Consider the following 17,322-nt stretch of genomic DNA (forward strand, 5'->3'; position numbering starts at 1 on the left):
CACCAAACGTTCACCGTAGCAAGACACCAGTACTTAAAGCTTTAACTTACTGCATGCAAGTCGGGGTGGCTGGTAGCCTAGTGGTTAGAGAGTTGGGCCAGTAACCGAAAGGTTACTGACAAGGTAAAGATCTGCTGTTCTGCCCCTGAACAAGGCAGTTAACCCACTGTTCCCCAGTAGGCCGTCATTGTAAATAAGAATTTGTTCTTAAATGGCTTGCCTAGTTAAAGGTAACATTTTAAATGCACCAAAATCTCTGTACTTAGCCCTCTGTGTGGTGAATGGAGATGTCACAAAGCCTCTACTGAGTATGTCTAGGGGAGTATAAAGTATAAAAGTGAAAACCCTGATTAGTAAAGTGTCTCTCTCTCCACACCGTGTTGATATTTTGCACACAGAGCATTTCATTTTACAGTTAGAACCCATAGGTCTGTGGTTAGAACTACGTGTGTGGGGGGTGGATTTCTTTCTGGGAGGAGATTGTCAGTGTACATTGCATGTCACTAAGAGCCAAACAAACCTGGGCATTAGTCTACGTCTTTATTGTAACCAAGCAGACAAAACAATATGCAAACATAACTAAACAAAGTGTGGTAACTACATACTGTATACTGTACATTTGGTGTGATGTTATGATGCTGACAACAACAACAAAAAAAGCTTCCAAAATAATATTTTTCTGTTTGCATATCTTAACTTTACAAGTGGAAGCTTTTCATTCCCACTTGATATGCTAATGCTGTTACCTATATTAGTTCTGAGCAAATTAATGAATAATACTATGCAAGTCTCCCAAGATGTAACAATATTCTTCAAATGTTTTTTGAAGAGTTTTTTTTATACATACTTGTAGCTAAAGAATTTAGAAACCTCAAAAAAGTGTTTGATGAATTGTGCATCAGTTCATACTTTGGGTTCTATCACCAATGACAAGGTACTGGTTCAAAAGCCCTAACCACCTCTAGATACACAGGTGGAGCGGCTGCCCGCAGGGAGTGTCAGGAAGCAGTGACTCGGATTTGTGAAAAAAGTTCTGGATGGAAAGACCTTATGTGGTGAAACACAGGCACTTAACACTTCTGTTTGCGTATGCAATTACACAGTCCCTGCTGGGTGTCCATAACTCAATATTTGTCAGCCCTTCTGCAAATATTTGCAACTCATTGGTGCCATCCAAGTTACACATTGGTAAGCAACCCAAAAACCTGCTAGTCTTTCTCACGCTAAGATTAGCATGCAACCACTTTGGCAAAATTACAGTCCATCATTAGCTGAAAAAGTATAACATGTATAACATGACCGACTTACAGACAGATCTCACCTCCATCCCTGGAGCAATCTAGAAGTCAGGGCTAAGACATCAGATAATGAGGTTCAAAACCTCTCTGCCTCAAGTGTATGTGGCTGCATTTACGTATGTACGGTAAAAAAATGGTCTAATGTTGTAAATAGAACGTAAAATGTGCCTCATTGCTACAATTAACCCTTTTCTATCTTGATATGTGGAATTTGTGTCACGTTGGGATTTTCTTCCTCAAGCTCAAATGGGACATCAGGATACAGCATTACCAAACAGTGATAAACTTCTTCAACCAAGTGATATTGGCAATGGGACATTATAGTTTGTATTGAACACGGAAAACAAGTTATTTCGGTTTGAAATGTGTGGAATTTTGAAAAAATTACAAATAAAACACTAATTTTTATTTATTTTATTTTATTTTACCTTTATTTAACCAGGTAGGCAAGTTGAGAACAAGTTCTCATTTACAATTGCGACCTGGCCAAGATAAAGCAAAGCAGTTCGACAGATACAACGACACAGAGTTACACATGGAGTAAAACAAACATACAGTCAATAATACAGTATAAACAAGTCTATATACAATGTGAGCAAATGAGGTGAGAAGGGAGGTAAAGGCAAAAAAGGCCATGGTGGCAAAGTAAATACAATATAGCAAGTAAAACACTGGAATGGTAGTTTTGCAATGGAAGAATGTGCAAAGTAGAAATAAAAATAATGGGGTGCAAAGGAGCAAAATAAATAAATAAATAAAAATTAAATACAGTTGGGAAAGAGGTAGTTGTTTGGGCTAAATTATAGGTGGGCTATGTACAGGTGCAGTAATCTGTGAGCTGCTCTGACAGTTGGTGCTTAAAGCTAGTGAGGGAGATAAGTGTTTCCAGTTTCAGAGATTTTTGTAGTATATCTTGACAAGATACAATATTCAACCCCCTGGGTCAATACATGTTGTGTGTGTATGCACATGTGTGTGTGCGTGCGCTGCAATGATGGCTAATTAGACACTCCTCAGTCCTTTGATGAAATTACAGGGAACATAAATTGATCTCCAGACAATCAAAACAGCTTTGCTCTGATTGGGCGGAATGCTTCCTCAAGTGTTTGTCAGCCAACTGGGCCCATTACCCAGTAAAGTGAATTAGTGAGTCCATCACAGACTTGTCCAGCTGCCAAGCAACAGCACTGGGACAAAAAAATATAGTCCTTAAAGAGAACGTTGGAAATTTACCACCATAGCAACATGAGAGATAAGAAGAGTGATGAGAAGTGACCCAGTACAAATACATATTTATGGCAATAGATTAACACAACACTCTGGGAGCACTTGTAGCAGGTGCACTGCATATCACCTTTTGAATGTTTTTTAAATGTTTTACCTAACTCATTGACATTCAACTATATCCACTGAAACGGTTACATTTTACTGTATTTAACTAGGATTAAAGAACTACTATATAAAGTTGTTTATTTAACAAAGAAGGATTGGAAGCCATGTGCTTGCTTTTGCTGCCATTCCATATACAGTACAGTATGTGCCTTGAATCACTTGAAAGGTCATCATGTCCTCCTTCCTCAGTGTTCCAGGTGATTCTCAGGAATAGTTCAGGAATCGTTCTCAGGAATAGTCTAATTTTATCCTCACTGCTCTGCTGACAAAAATCAAACAGTGTACATTTTATTGTTCATATCAGGATGTAAATTAGTTCCTGATTGGATCTTTATCGGTACAACACTACGGAACAAATACCAAAGATAAGCTCAGACTCCGGAAGACACACACACACACACACACACACACACACACACACACACACACACACACACATAGCACCATCATAGGATGCCACCTTTCTAACAAGTCAGTTCGTCAAATTTCTGCCCTGCTAGAGCTGCCCAGGTCAAATGTAAGTGCTGTTATTGTGAAATGCAAACGTCTAGAAGCATCAACGGGTCAGCCGCGAAGTGGTAGGCCACACAAGTTCAAAGAATGGGACTGCCGAGTGCTGAAGTGTGTAGCAGGTAAAAATTGCAGAGCGCCGAGCCTTGTGCAACGTCAGCACAAGAACTGTTCGTCTGGAGCTTCATGAAATGGGTTTCCATGGCCGAGTAGCCACACAAGCCTAAGATCACCATGCGCAATGCCAAGCGAGGGCTGGAGTGATGTAAAGCTCGCCGCCACTGGACTATGGAGCAGTGGAAACACGTTCTCTGGAGTGATGAATCACGCTTCCCAATCTGGCAGTCCGACGGATGAATATGGGTTTGCCGGAAAAGTTTGGTGAAGGAGGAATAATGGTTTAGGCTAGGCCCCTTAGTTCCAATGACATTCTAGATGATTCTGTGCTTCCAACTTTGTGGCAACAGTTTGGGGAATGCCCTTTCCTGTTTCAGCATGACAATGCCCCCATGCTAAGCCAGATCCATACATAAATGGTTTGTCGAGATCGGTGTGGAAGAACTTGACTGGCCTGCACAGAGCCCTGACCTCAACCCCATCAAACACCATTGGAACGCTGACTGCGAGCCAGGTCTAATTGTCCAACATCAGTGCCCAAACTCACTAATGCTCTTGTGGCCAAATGGAAGCAAGTCCAATGTTCCAACATCCAGTGGAAAGCCTACCCAGAAGAGTTATTGCAGCAAAGGGGGGACCAACTTCATATTAATGGCCATTATTTTGGAAAGAGATGTTCTACAAGCAGGTGTCCATATACTTTTGGTCATGTAGTGTATTTTGAGAGCCTAGCAGACGAATATGACATGTTCACTCCCAAGCACCCATGTAGAGGATGATAAATGTGTCTCTCCATCTTGCAATGTGGGATTAGGCTGAGTTATCCTCTCTCTTTTTGCCTCAACGCAACCTGTTACTGCTCAATGTACAACAGATACAGGAGCACATCCTAAAATAACTCTGCAAGACAGATATCCACATACTGCTGGGTGGCAGCATGGTGAAGCCTGCGCCTAGGTTCAAAAGGATTGGAATGAAGGAAGAAGCGAGAGAGAGAGAGAGAGAGAGAGAGACGGAGAGAGTGAAGCGACAGAGAAAGAATAGAGAAACTGAATGAGAAAGCATGTCTTGGGAAGGGATGTTGAGAAATATAATGGAGGAAAAAAGACTACATTTAAGATTGAGGAGAGAAGGTCATCTTTCTGAGCGATGTCTAACAAAAGCAATAATTAAAACATCAGTGAATCACAACCGTCCCTGCTTTTTCACGACCATTCACCTGTTTTATTTGGTTAGAATTTTTAGCTTCCATCTTGAGACTCAGTTTCTCTGCATTATTTCACTCATTTATGGGTTTCCGGTCTAAATCATTCATATCTCTCTTCACTCCACTCTGCCTTCAGAATACACTCACAATCTCCAGCCCAATTTTCGAAAGATTTGATTCAGAAGGTAATATCCTCCTTTCTGACCTTTGAAATACAGTAAAAAGGCTCTTATTCTTTCTTTCTCTCTCACTATGAATTTCCCCAGTCTGATTCTAGCTGAACTGGAGTAAGAGTAGTGAAGGCAGGGCAACACTTGGCTCAGCGTGTGTGTGTGTGTGGGGGGGGGTGAGCTGTGTGTGTGTGTGTGTGTGCGTGTCCTTCTCCCTATCCCACTCTTCTCTGTGTTCCTCTTCCTCCGTTTCTTCTGCAGTGACCCTTTTCCACTCCTCTCCAAGTGCTGAAGAAATGTATTGTCTTATTGTTTACCCTGGTAGACGTTATTATGAGGACAATGGCTTGTGAGCAAAGGAATTATTTCTAGGTCTAGTAATTCTGTTTTCAATGACTCCCGAATGGGTAGAGAGAGAGAAGGTGAGTGAGAGATTGGGATGCAGTGAGTGGGCTTTCCTCCATTGACCTTCTCCCTATGGTTTGATTATACTCACTCCATCTTTCCATCCATCTATCCCTTGCCTTTTAGCCCTGTTGCTCTCTCTCTTCCCTCTCTCCATCTCCTCCTATTTACCCAGACTGATGAGAGACACCTTGGAGGCACCATCAGACCTCTTCAGCTGAGCACAGACCGTCAATTACCCCCGGAGTGAACACTAGTGTGTGTGAGTGTATGTTGTTGGGTGTGTCTGTGAAAGTTTAGGGGTGGCTCCGCAGATGTCAACATAATCATTCCCTCACAGTATAAAGGCAAAGACACATGGCCTTGTTTCATTTCAATATAACAGATATACCATTGTTTCACTGAGTTAATCAGAGAGCTGTATAAGCCTAAATATGTGCATAACACTGATAGAGGGACCTTACTGTGTAACTGTACAGATTACAGAGACTACAGAGAGATTGGAGGAGGTAGGGGACAATCACACAGCTTCCTGCCCAGGATTGATTTGTTGACTTGTTCTGTACTGAACACACACTTGAATAGAATCCCTGCACTTATCACTTGAACAGATAAAAACAATGCAAACGTCTGGATTTCTAGAGACTCGGAGCTCCACTTACTGGTTAAAAAGTGGAAGTGTAGTTCCACATGTAGCTCAGAGTACACCTTTAGCTGAATAGCAATAAAAGCCCATGTGTACCCACAGCGAGAAATCTCCTTTTCATGCAGATTGACACTTTTAATATGGTTAAATATGATTAAGTGAAGTGATTACACCAGCATAAGAAGCTTTGTATGTTTCTATATCCTTCTCTCCCCTGTGCCGGGTTACGACAAAGTCAACCTTCACCCACAAACTGGCCATCAATTACTGAGGCAGGGTCCATTAACGGAATAAAGAATATTAAGTGGAGGAGGTGGTCTTATGGCACAGTGCACCACTTTCTCATTCATACTCTCTCTCTTTTTCTCTCCATATGAGTGATAACAGGGCTAGTCTAGATGATCTCCAGGTTGCTGTTAACTGTTAATAGAAAGTGATAATGTATCCACAGAGAGACTATAACGTAGCTGGAAAATATGCACACAGAGTATTATGTGCTGTGCTATGACTATGAGGTGACGCGAAAGCTCAATTTAAATACAACTGACAACCATCCGAGTCGGTTCCAACAGCCTCAGAATCAACTCATTGGATTGCCCCCACCCTATGACCCAACTAGCAATTTAGACGAGCCCGGTCACCACTAATCTGATGCGTTGCACTGTTATCCACAACATTTTACAAGGAGGAGAAATCAAATGATAATATTGACTTTGTAGCATGTGGGTATGTGTGAAACTCCTCAGCCTGAAGTGTCCCCACTCACACCAGCAAATAGATCGTTTTTTTGCGTGGCACCACTGGTAAAATGCTTCAGGAGGGCAGACAGCAGCTTGCTTAGTGAGTACCTATGAGGGGGGATAAAGGCCTAAATTCAGCCTAGGCCACCGTGTTGCTATCGCCTACCATTGAATGTCTGACTGACATAACGATACCAACGCCTTACAAACGTCTGCGCGACACCTTTGTGTTAATGATATATTTGATATCTTGGTATGCAATCTGGTTCCCCTCAGGTTATGGATGTGTCACTGCGACCTTAAAAGTCCTCAATGATGTCACCATTGCCCTTGATTCTAAGCAATGTTGTGCTGCTATTTTTATTTACTTTATTGGCCAAAGCTCAATTTACATCAAAAACATAGCTCAGACAGTAGGAAGATCTCTCATCCATTTATATGCAGATGATACTATACTGATATTATACTCAGCTGGCCCCTTCCCGGATTTTGTGTTAAATGCTCTACAACAAAGCTTTCTTAGTGTCCAACAAGCTTTCTCTACCCTTAACCTTGATCTGAACACCTCCAAAACAAAGGTCATGTGGCTTGGTAAGAAGAATGCTCCTCTCCGCACACGTGTGATTACTACCTCTGAGGGTTTAGAGCTTGAGGTAGTCACCTCATTCAAGTGCTTGTGAGTATGGCTAGATGGTACACTGTCCTTCTCTCAGAATATATCACAGCTGTAGGCTAGAGTTAAATCTAGACTTGGTTTCCTCTATCGTAATCACTCTTTTTTCACCCCAGCTTCCAAACTAAACCTGATTCAGATGACCATCCTACCCATGCTAGATTATGGATCTATAATTTATAGATCGGCAGGTAAGGGTGCTCTCGAGCGGTTAGATGTTCTTTACCATTCGGTGTTGGTAACGAGGAAGCATGCACGAGAGGCACACGGGGAGATTGGCGGAGTCAGGTTATAGACCTGAGCCAACTCCCTGGGCTTATCGTGGGGAGAGAGTGACTAGTCAGGCACCATGTTATGCGGCTCTGCACCGTGTGTCACCGGTGCGCATGCACAGCCCAGTGCGCTCTGTGCCAGCTCCTCGCGTTTGTCGAGCTAGAGTGGGCATTCAGCCAGGACGGATGGTGCCGGCTCAGCGCATCTGGTCTCCAGTACGTCTCTTCGGTCCAAGATATCCTGCGCCGGCTCTGCTCACTGTGTCTCCTGTGCGTCTCCACAGCCCAGTACGTCCTGTGCCAGTGCCCTGCAGTTGCCAGGCTAGGGTGAGCATCCAGCCAAGAAGGGTGGTGCCAGCTCTACGCTCCAGACCTCCAGTGCGCCTCCTCAGCCCAGTATATCCTGCGCCGGCTCTACGCACAGTGTCTCAGGTGCGCTTTCAGAGCCCAGTGTGTCCTGTTCCAAGGCCCCGCAGTTGCTGGGCTAGGGTGAATATCCAGCCAGGACGGGTTGTGCCAGCTCTGCGCTCCAAACCTCCAGTGCGTCTCCACAGCCCAGTATATCCTGTGCCAGCTCCACAAACCCAGCCTCCAGTGATGATCCATGGCCCGAAGCCTCCAGTGATGATACATGGGATGAAGCCTCCAGTGATGATTCATGGCACGAAGCCTCCAGTGACTAACCATGGCATGAAGCCTCCAGTGATGATCCATGGCACAAAGTCTCCAGTGATGATCCATGGCACAAAGCCTCCAGTGATGATCCATGGCATGAAGCCTCCAGTGATGATCCATGGCACGAAGCCTCCAGTGATGATCCATGGCACGAAGCCTCCATTGATGATCCATGGCACGAAGACTCCAGTAATGATCCTTGGCCCAGAGCCTGCAGTAAGGATCCATGGCAAGGATCAGCACTGGAGGCTTCGTGCCAGGGATCATCAATGGAGGCCTGCAACGAGGCTCCCCAGTCCGGAGCCTGCAACGAGGGTCCTCAGTTCGGGCCCAGCGGCGAGGGTCCGCAGTCCGGGGCCGGTGGCGAGGGTCCCCACACCAGAGGCACCACCAAGGTGGGGGGAGCCAGAGGCGGAGCGGGAGCTACGTCCCCAACCGGAGCCGCCGCCAAGGGTAGATGCCCACCTGGACCCTCCCCTATAGGTTCAGGTTTGCGGCCGGGAGTCCGCACCTTTTGGGGGGGGGGGTACTGTCATGCCCTGACCTTAGAGAGCCGTTTTATTTCTCTATTTGGTGAGGTCAGGGTGTGATGTGGGGTGGGCATTCTATGTTTTATATTTCTTTGGTTTTGGCCGAGTGTGGTTGCCAATCTGAGGCAGCTGTCTATCGTTGTTTAGTGTTCTGAGTATTAAAGATCATGAACACTTACCACGCTGCACCTTGGTCTACTTCTTCAGACGAACGTTACAGTGGAAGGCTACCCAAAACGTCTGACTCAAGTTAAACAATTTAAAGGCAATGCTACCAAATACTAATTGAGCGTATGTAAACTTCTGACCCACTGGGAATGGGATGAAAGAAATAAAAGCTGAAATAAATCACTCTCTCTCTACTATTATTCTGACATTTCACATTCTTAAAATAAAGTGGTGATCCTAACTGACCTAAGACAGGGAATATTTACTCTGATAAAATGTCAGGAATTGTGAAAAACTCAGTTTAAATGTATTTGGCTAAGGTATATGTAAACTTCCTACTTCAACTGTCCCATTCATCAAACGTAGTTGGGTCAGAGTTGAAGCAAAAAAAATACCAGACTTGGGTCAAACAGGAGGGCAGTCAAGCGTACTAGCAAGGCAGAGGTCCTGGGTTTGAGCCTCGGTGTGAGCCAAATCAGGAGGTGGCACTCGCTAAGCAGAGTGACGTCCTTCACATGTGCATGTTTTAAAAAGGTTTTTCAAAACCTCTCTGCCTCAAGTGTATGTGGCTGCATTTACGTATGTACGGTAAAAAAATTGTCTAATGTTGTAAATAGAACGTAAAACGTGCCTCATTGCTACAATTAACCCTTTTCTATCTTGATATGTGGAATTTGCGTCATGTTGGGATTTTCTTCCTCAAGCTCAAATGGGACATCAGGATACAGCATTACCAAACAATGATAAACTTCTTCAACCAAGTGATATTGGCAATGGGACATTATAGTTTATATTGAACACGGAAAACAAGTTATTTCGGTTTGAAATGTGTGGAATTTTGAAAAAATTACAAATAAAACACTAATATATCTTGACAAGATACAATATTCAACCCCCTGGGTCAATACATGTTGTGTGTGTGTGCACATGTGTGTGTGCGTGCGCTGCAATGATGGCTAATTAGACACTCCTCAGTCCTTTGATGAAATTACAGGGAACATAAATTGATTTCCAGACAATCAAAACAGCTTTGCTCTGATTGGGCGGAATGCTTCCTCAAGTGTTTGTCATCCAACTGGGCCCATTACCCAGTAAAGTGAATTAGGACTCCTGGTGAGTCCATCACAGACTTGTCCAGCTGCCAAGCAACAGCACTGGGACAAAAATATATAGTCCTTAAAGAGAATGTTGGAAATTTACCACCATAGCAACATGAGAGATAAGAAGAGTGATGAGAAGTGACCCAGTACAAATACATATTTATGGCAATAGATTAACACAACACTCTGGGAGCACTTCAAATCAAATCAAATCAAATCAAATCAAATCAAATTTTATTTGTCACATACACATGGTTAGCAGATGTTAATGCGAGTGTAGCGAAATGCTTGTGCTTCTAGTTCCGACAATGCAGTAATAACGAGCAAGTAATCTAACTAACAATTCCAAAAAAAACTACTGTCATACACAGTGTAAGGGGATAAAGAATATGTACATAAGGATATATGAATGAGTGATGGTACAGAGCAGCATAGGCAAGATACAGTAGATGATATCGAGTACAGTATATACATATGAGATAAGTATGTAAACCAAGTGGCATAGTTAAAGTGGCTAGTGATACATGTATTACATAAGGATGCAGACGATGATATAGAGTACAGTATCAACGTATGCATATGAGATGAACAATGTAGGGTAAGTAACATTATATAAGGTAGCATTGTTTAAAGTGGCTAGTGATATATTTACATCATTTCCCATCAATTCCCATGATTAAAGTGGCTGGAGTAGAGTCAGTGTCATTGACAGTGTGTTGGCAGTAGCCACTCAATGTTAGTGGTGGCTGTTTAACAGTCTGATGGCCTTGAGATAGAAGCTGTTTTTCAGTCTCTCGGTCCCAGCTTTGATGCACCTGTACTGACCTCGCCTTCTGGATGGCAGCGGGGTGAACAGGCAGTGGCTCGGGTGGTTGATGTCCTTGATGATCTTTATGGCCTTCCTGTAGCATCGGGTGGTGTAGGTGTCCTGGAGGGCAGGTAGTTTGCCCCCGGTGATGCGTTGTGCAGACCTCACTACCCTCTGGAGAGCCTTACGGTTGAGGGCGGTGCAGTTGCCATACCAGGCGGTGATACAGCCCGCCAGGATGCTCTCGATTGTGCATCTGTAGAAGTTTGTGAGTGCTTTTGGTGACAAGCCGAATTTCTTCAGCCTCCTGAGGTGGAAGAGGCGCTGCTGCGCCTTCCTCACGATGCTGTCTGTGTGAGTGGACCAATTCAGTTTGTCTGTGATGTGTATGCCGAGGAACTTAAAACTTGCTACCCTCTCCACTACTGTTCCATCGATGTGGATGGGGGGGTGTTCCCTCTGCTGTTTCCAGAAGTCCACAATCATCTCCTTAGTTTTGTTGACGTTGAGTGTGAGGTTATTTTCCTGACACCACACTCCGAGGGCCCTCACCTCCTCCCTGTAGGCCGTCTCGTCGTTGTTGGTGATCAAGCCTACCACTGTTGTGTCGTCCGCAAACTTGATGATTGAGTTGGAGGCGTGCATGGCCACGCAGTCGTGGGTGAACAGGGAGTACAGGAGAGGGCTCAGAACGCACCCTTGTGGGGCCCCAGTGTTGAGGATCAGCGGGGAGGAGATGTTGTTGCCTACCCTCACCACCTGGGGGCGGCCCGTCAGGAAGTCCAGTACCCAGTTGCACAGGGCGGGGTCGAGACCCAGGGTCTCGAGCTTGATGACGAGCTTGGAGGGTACTATGGTGTTGAATGCCGAGCTGTAGTCGATGAACAGCATTCTCACATAGGTATTCCTCTTGTCCAGATGGGTTAGGGCAGTGTGCAGTGTGGTTGAGATTGCATCGTCTGTGGACCTATTTGGGCGGTAAGCAAATTGGAGTGGGTCAAGGGTGTCAGGTAGGGTGGAGGTGATATGGTCCTTGACTAGTCTCTCAAAGCACTTCATGATGACGGATGTGAGTGCTACGGGCGGTAGTCGTTTAGCTCAGTTACCTTAGCTTTCTTGGGAACAGGAACAATGGTGGCCCTCTTGAAGCATGTGGGAACAGCAGACTGGTATAGGGATTGATTGAATATGTCCGTAAACACACCGGCCAGCTGGTCTGCGCATGCTCTGAGGGCGCGGCTGGGGATGCCGTCTGGGCCTGCAGCCTTGCGAGGGTTAACACGTTTAAATGTCTTACTCACTTCGGCTGCAGTGAAGGAGAGACCGCATGTTTCCGTTGCAGGCCGTGTCAGTGGCACTGTATTGTCCTCAAAGCGGGCAAAAGTTATTTAGTCTGCCTGGGAGCAAGACATCCTGGTCCGTGACTGGGCTGGGTTTCTTCCTGTAGTCCATGATTGACTGTAGACCCTGCCACATGCCTCTTGTGTCTGAGCCGTTGAATTGAGATTCTACTTTGTCTCTGTACTGGCGCTTAGCTTGTTTGATAGCCTTGCGGAGGGAATAGCTGCACTGTTTGTATTCAGTCATGTTACCAGACACCTTGCCCTGATTAAAAGCAGTGGTTCGTGCCTTCAGTTTCACACGAATGCTGCCATCAATCCACGGTTTCTGGTTAGGGAATGTTTTAATCGTTGCTATGGGAACGACATCTTCAACGCACGTTCTAATGAACTCGCACACCGTATCAGCGTATTCGTCAATGTTGTTGTCTGACGCAATACGAAACATCTCCCAGTCCACGTGATGGAAGCAGTCTTGGAGTGTGGAGTCAGCTTGGTCGGACCAGCGTTGGACAGACCTCAGCGTGGGAGCTTCTTGTTTTAGTTTCTGTCTGTAGGCAGGGATCAACAAAATGGAGTCGTGGTCAGCTTTTCCGAAAGGGGGCGGGGCAGGGCTTATATGCGTCGCGGAAGTTAGAGTAACAATGATCCAGGGTCTTTCCACCCCTGGTTGCGCAATCGATATGCTGATAAAATTTAGGGAGTCTTGTTTTCAGATTAGCCTTGTTAAAATCCCCAGCTACAATGAATGCAGCCTCCGGATAAATCGTTTCCAGTTTGCAGAGAGTTAAATAAAGTTCGTTCAGAGCCATCGATGTGTCTGCTTGGGGGGATATATACGGCTGTGATTATAATCGAAGAGAATTCTCTTGGTAGATAATGCGGTCTACATTTGATTGTGAGGAATTCTAAATCAGGTGAACAGAAGGATTTGAGTTCCTGTATGTTTCTTTCATCACACCATGTCACGTTGGCCATAAGACATACACCCCCGCCCGTCTTCTTACCAGAAAGATGTTTGTTTCTGTCGGCGCGATGCGTGGAGAAACCCGCTGGCTGCACCGCTTCGGATTGCGTCTCTCCAGTGAGCCATGTTTCCGTGAAGCAAAGAACGTTACAGTCTCTGATGTCCCTCTGGAATGCTACCCTTGCTCGGATTTCATCAACCTTGTTGTCAAGAGACTGGACATTGGCAAGAAGAATGCTAGGGAGTGGTGCACGATGTGCCCGTCTCCGGAGTCTGACCAGAAGACCGCTTCGTTTCCCTCTTTTTCTGAGTCGTTTTTTTTTTTTTTTTTTTGGTCGCTGCATGTAATCCACTCGGTTACACTGGTTGTAAGGCAGAACACAGGATCCGCGTCGCGAAAAACATATTCTTGGTCGTACTGATGGTGAGTTGACGCTGATCTTATATTCAGTAGTTCTTCTCGGCTGTATGTAAAGAAACCTAAGATGACCTGGGGTACTAGTGTAAGAAATAACACGTAAAAAAACAAAAAACTGCATAGTTTCCTAGGAACGCGAAGCGAGGCGGCCATCTCTGTCGGCGCCGGAAGTTCACTTGTAGCAGGTGCACTGCATATCACCTTTTGAATGTTTTTTAAATGTTTTACCTAACTCATTGACATTCAACTATATCCACTGAAACGGTTACATTTTACTGTATTTAACTAGGATTAAAGAACTACTATATAAAGTTGTTTATTTAACAAAGAAGGATTGGAAGCCATGTGCTTGCTTTTGCTGCCATTCCATATACAGTACAGTATGTGCCTTGAATCACTTGAAAGGTCATCATGTCCTCCTTCCTCAGTGTTCCAGGTGATTCTCAGGAATAGTTCAGGAATCGTTCTCAGGAATAGTCTAATTTTATCCTCACTGCTCTGCTGACAAAAATCAAACAGTGTACATTTTATTGTTCATATCAGGATGTAAATTAGTTCCTGATTGGATCTTTATCGGTACAACACTACGGAACAAATACCAAAGATAAGCTCAGACTCCGGAAGACACACACACACACACACACACACACACACACACACACACACGCACACACACACACACACACACACACACACACACACACACACACACACACACACACACACACACACACACACACACACACACACACACACACACACACACACACATAGCACCATCATAGGATGCCACCTTTCTAACAAGTCAGTTCGTCAAATTTCTGCCCTGCTAGAGCTGCCCAGGTCAAATGTAAGTGCTGTTATTGTGAAATGCAAACGTCTAGAAGCATCAACGGGTCAGCCGCGAAGTGGTAGGCCACACAAGTTCAAAGAACGGGACCGCCGAGTGCTGAAGTGTGTAGCAGGTAAAAATTGCAGAGCGCCGAGCCTTGTGCAACGTCAGCACAAGAACTGTTCGTCTGGAGCTTCATGAAATGGGTTTCCATGGCCGAGTAGCCACACAAGCCTAAGATCACCATGCGCAATGCCAAGCGAGGGCTGGAGTGATGTAAAGCTCGCCGCCACTGGACTATGGAGCAGTGGAAACACTTTCTCTGGAGTGATGAATCACGCTTCCCAATCTGGCAGTCCGACGGATGAATATGGGTTTGCCGGAAAAGTTTGGTGAAGGAGGAATAATGGTTTAGGCTAGGCCCCTTAGTTCCAATGACATTCTAGATGATTCTGTGCTTCCAACTTTGTGGCAACAGTTTGGGGAATGCCTTTTCCTGTTTCAGCATGACAATGCCCCCATGCTAAGCCAGATCCATACATAAATGGTTTGTCGAGATCGGTGTGGAAGAACTTGACTGGCCTGCACAGAGCCCTGACCTCAACCCCATCAAACACCATTGGAACGCTGACTGCGAGCCAGGTCTAATTGTCCAACATCAGTGCCCAAACTCACTAATGCTCTTGTGGCCAAATGGAAGCAAGTCCCCGCAGCAATGTTCCAACATCCAGTGGAAAGCCTTCCCAGAAGAGTTATTGCAGCAAAGGGGGGACCAACTTCATATTAATGGCCATTATTTTGGAAAGAGATGTTCTACAAGCAGGTGTCCATATACTTCTGGTCATGTAGTGTATTTTGAGAGCCTAGCAGACGAATATGACATGTTCACTCCCAAGCACCCATGTAGAGGATGATAAATGTGTCTCTCCATCTTGCAATGTGGGATGAGGCTGAGTTATCCTCTCTCTTTTTGCCTCAACGCAACCTGTTACTGCTCAATGTACAACAGATACAGGAGCACATCCTAAAATAACTGGGTGGCAGCATGGTGAAGCCTGCGCCTAGGTTCAAAAGGATTGGAATGAAGGAAGAAGCGAGAGAGAGAGAGAGAGAGAGAGAGAGAGAGAGAGAGAGAGACGGAGAGAGTGAAGCGACAGAGAAAGAATAGAGAAACTGAATGAGAAAGCATGTCTTGGGAAGGGATGTTGAGAAATATAATGGAGGAAAAAAGACTACATTTAAGATTGAGGAGAGAAGGTCATCTTTCTGAGCGATGTCTAACAAAAGCAATAATTAAAACATCAGTGAATCACAACCGTCCCTGCTTTTTCACGACCATTCACCTGTTTTATTTGGTTAGAATTTTTAGCTTCCATCTTGAGACTCAGTTTCTCTGCATTATTTCACTCATTTATGGGTTTCCGGTCTAAATCATTCATATCTCTCTTCACTCCACTCTGCCTTCAGAATACACTCACAATCTCTAGCCCAATTTTCTAAAGATTTGATTCAGAAGGTAATATCCTCCTTTCTGACCTTTGAAATACAGTAAAAAGGCTCTTATTCTTTCTTCTTTCTCTCTCACTATGAATTTCCCCAGTCTGATTCTAGCTGAACTGGAGTAAGAGTAGTGAAGGCAGGGCAACACTTGGCTCAGCGTGTGTGTGTGTGTGGGGGGGGGGGGTCAGCTGTGTGTGTGTGTGTGTGTGTGTGCGTCCTTCTCCCTATCCCACTCTTCTCTGTGTTCCTCTTCCTCCGTTTCTTCTGCAGTGACCCTTTTCCACTCCTCTCCAAGTGCTGAAGAAATGTATTATCTTATTGTTTACCCTGGTAGACGTTATTATGAGGACAATGGCTTGTGAGCAAAGGAATTATTTCTAGGTCTAGTAATTCTGTTTTCAATGACTCCCGAATGGGTAGAGAGAGAGAAGGTGAGTGAGAGATTGGGATGCAGTGAGTGGGCTTTCCTCCATTGACCTTCTCCCTATGGTTTGATTATACTCACTCCATCTTTCCATCCATCTATCCCTTGCCTTTTAGCCCTGTTGCTCTCTCTCTTCCCTCTCTCCATCTCCTCCTATTTACCCAGACTGATGAGAGACACCTTGGAGGCACCATCAGACCTCTTCAGCTGAGCACAGACCGTCAATTACCCCCGGAGTGAACACTAGTGTGTGTGAGTGTATGTTGTTGGGTGTGTCTGTGAAAGTTTAGGGGTGGCTCCGCAGATGTCAACATAATCATTCCCTCACAGTATAAAGGCAAAGACACATGGCCTTGTGTCATTTCAATATAACAGATATACCATTGTTTCACTGAGTTAATCAGAGAGCTGTATAAGCCTAAATATGTGCATAACACTGATAGAGGGACCTTACTGTGTAACTGTACAGATTACAGAGACTACAGAGAGATTGGAGGAGGTAGGGGACAATCACACAGCTTCCTGCCCAGGATTGATTTGTTGACTTGTTCTGTACTGAACACACACTTGAATAGAATCCCTGCACTTATCACTTGAACAGATAAAAACAATGCAAACGTCTGGATTTCTAGAGACTCGGAGCTCCACTTACTGGTTAAAAAGTGGAAGTGTAGTTCCACATGTAGCTCAGAGTACACCTTTAGCTGAATAGCAATAAAAGCCCATGTGTACCCACAGCGAGAAATCTCCTTTTCATGCAGATTGACACTTTTAATATGGTTAAATATGATTAAGTGAAGTGATTACACCAGCATAAGAAGCTTTGTATGTTTCTATATCCTTCTCTCCCCTGTGCCGGGTTACGACAAAGTCAACCTTCACCCACAAACTGGCCATCAATTACTGAGGCAGGGTCCATTAACGGAATAAAGAATATTAAGTGGAGGAGGTGGTCTTATGGCACAGTGCACCACTTTCTCATTCATACTCTCTCTCTTTTTCTCTCCATATGAGTGATAACAGGGCTAGTCTAGATGATCTCCAGGTTGCTGTTAACTGTTAATAGAAAGTGATAATGTATCCACAGAGAGACTATAACGTAGCTGGAAAATATGCACACAGAGTATTAT

The sequence above is a fragment of the Oncorhynchus tshawytscha genome, linkage group LG12, assembly GCF_018296145.1.
Source record: "Oncorhynchus tshawytscha isolate Ot180627B linkage group LG12, Otsh_v2.0, whole genome shotgun sequence".
NCBI lineage: Eukaryota > Metazoa > Chordata > Actinopteri > Salmoniformes > Salmonidae > Oncorhynchus > Oncorhynchus tshawytscha.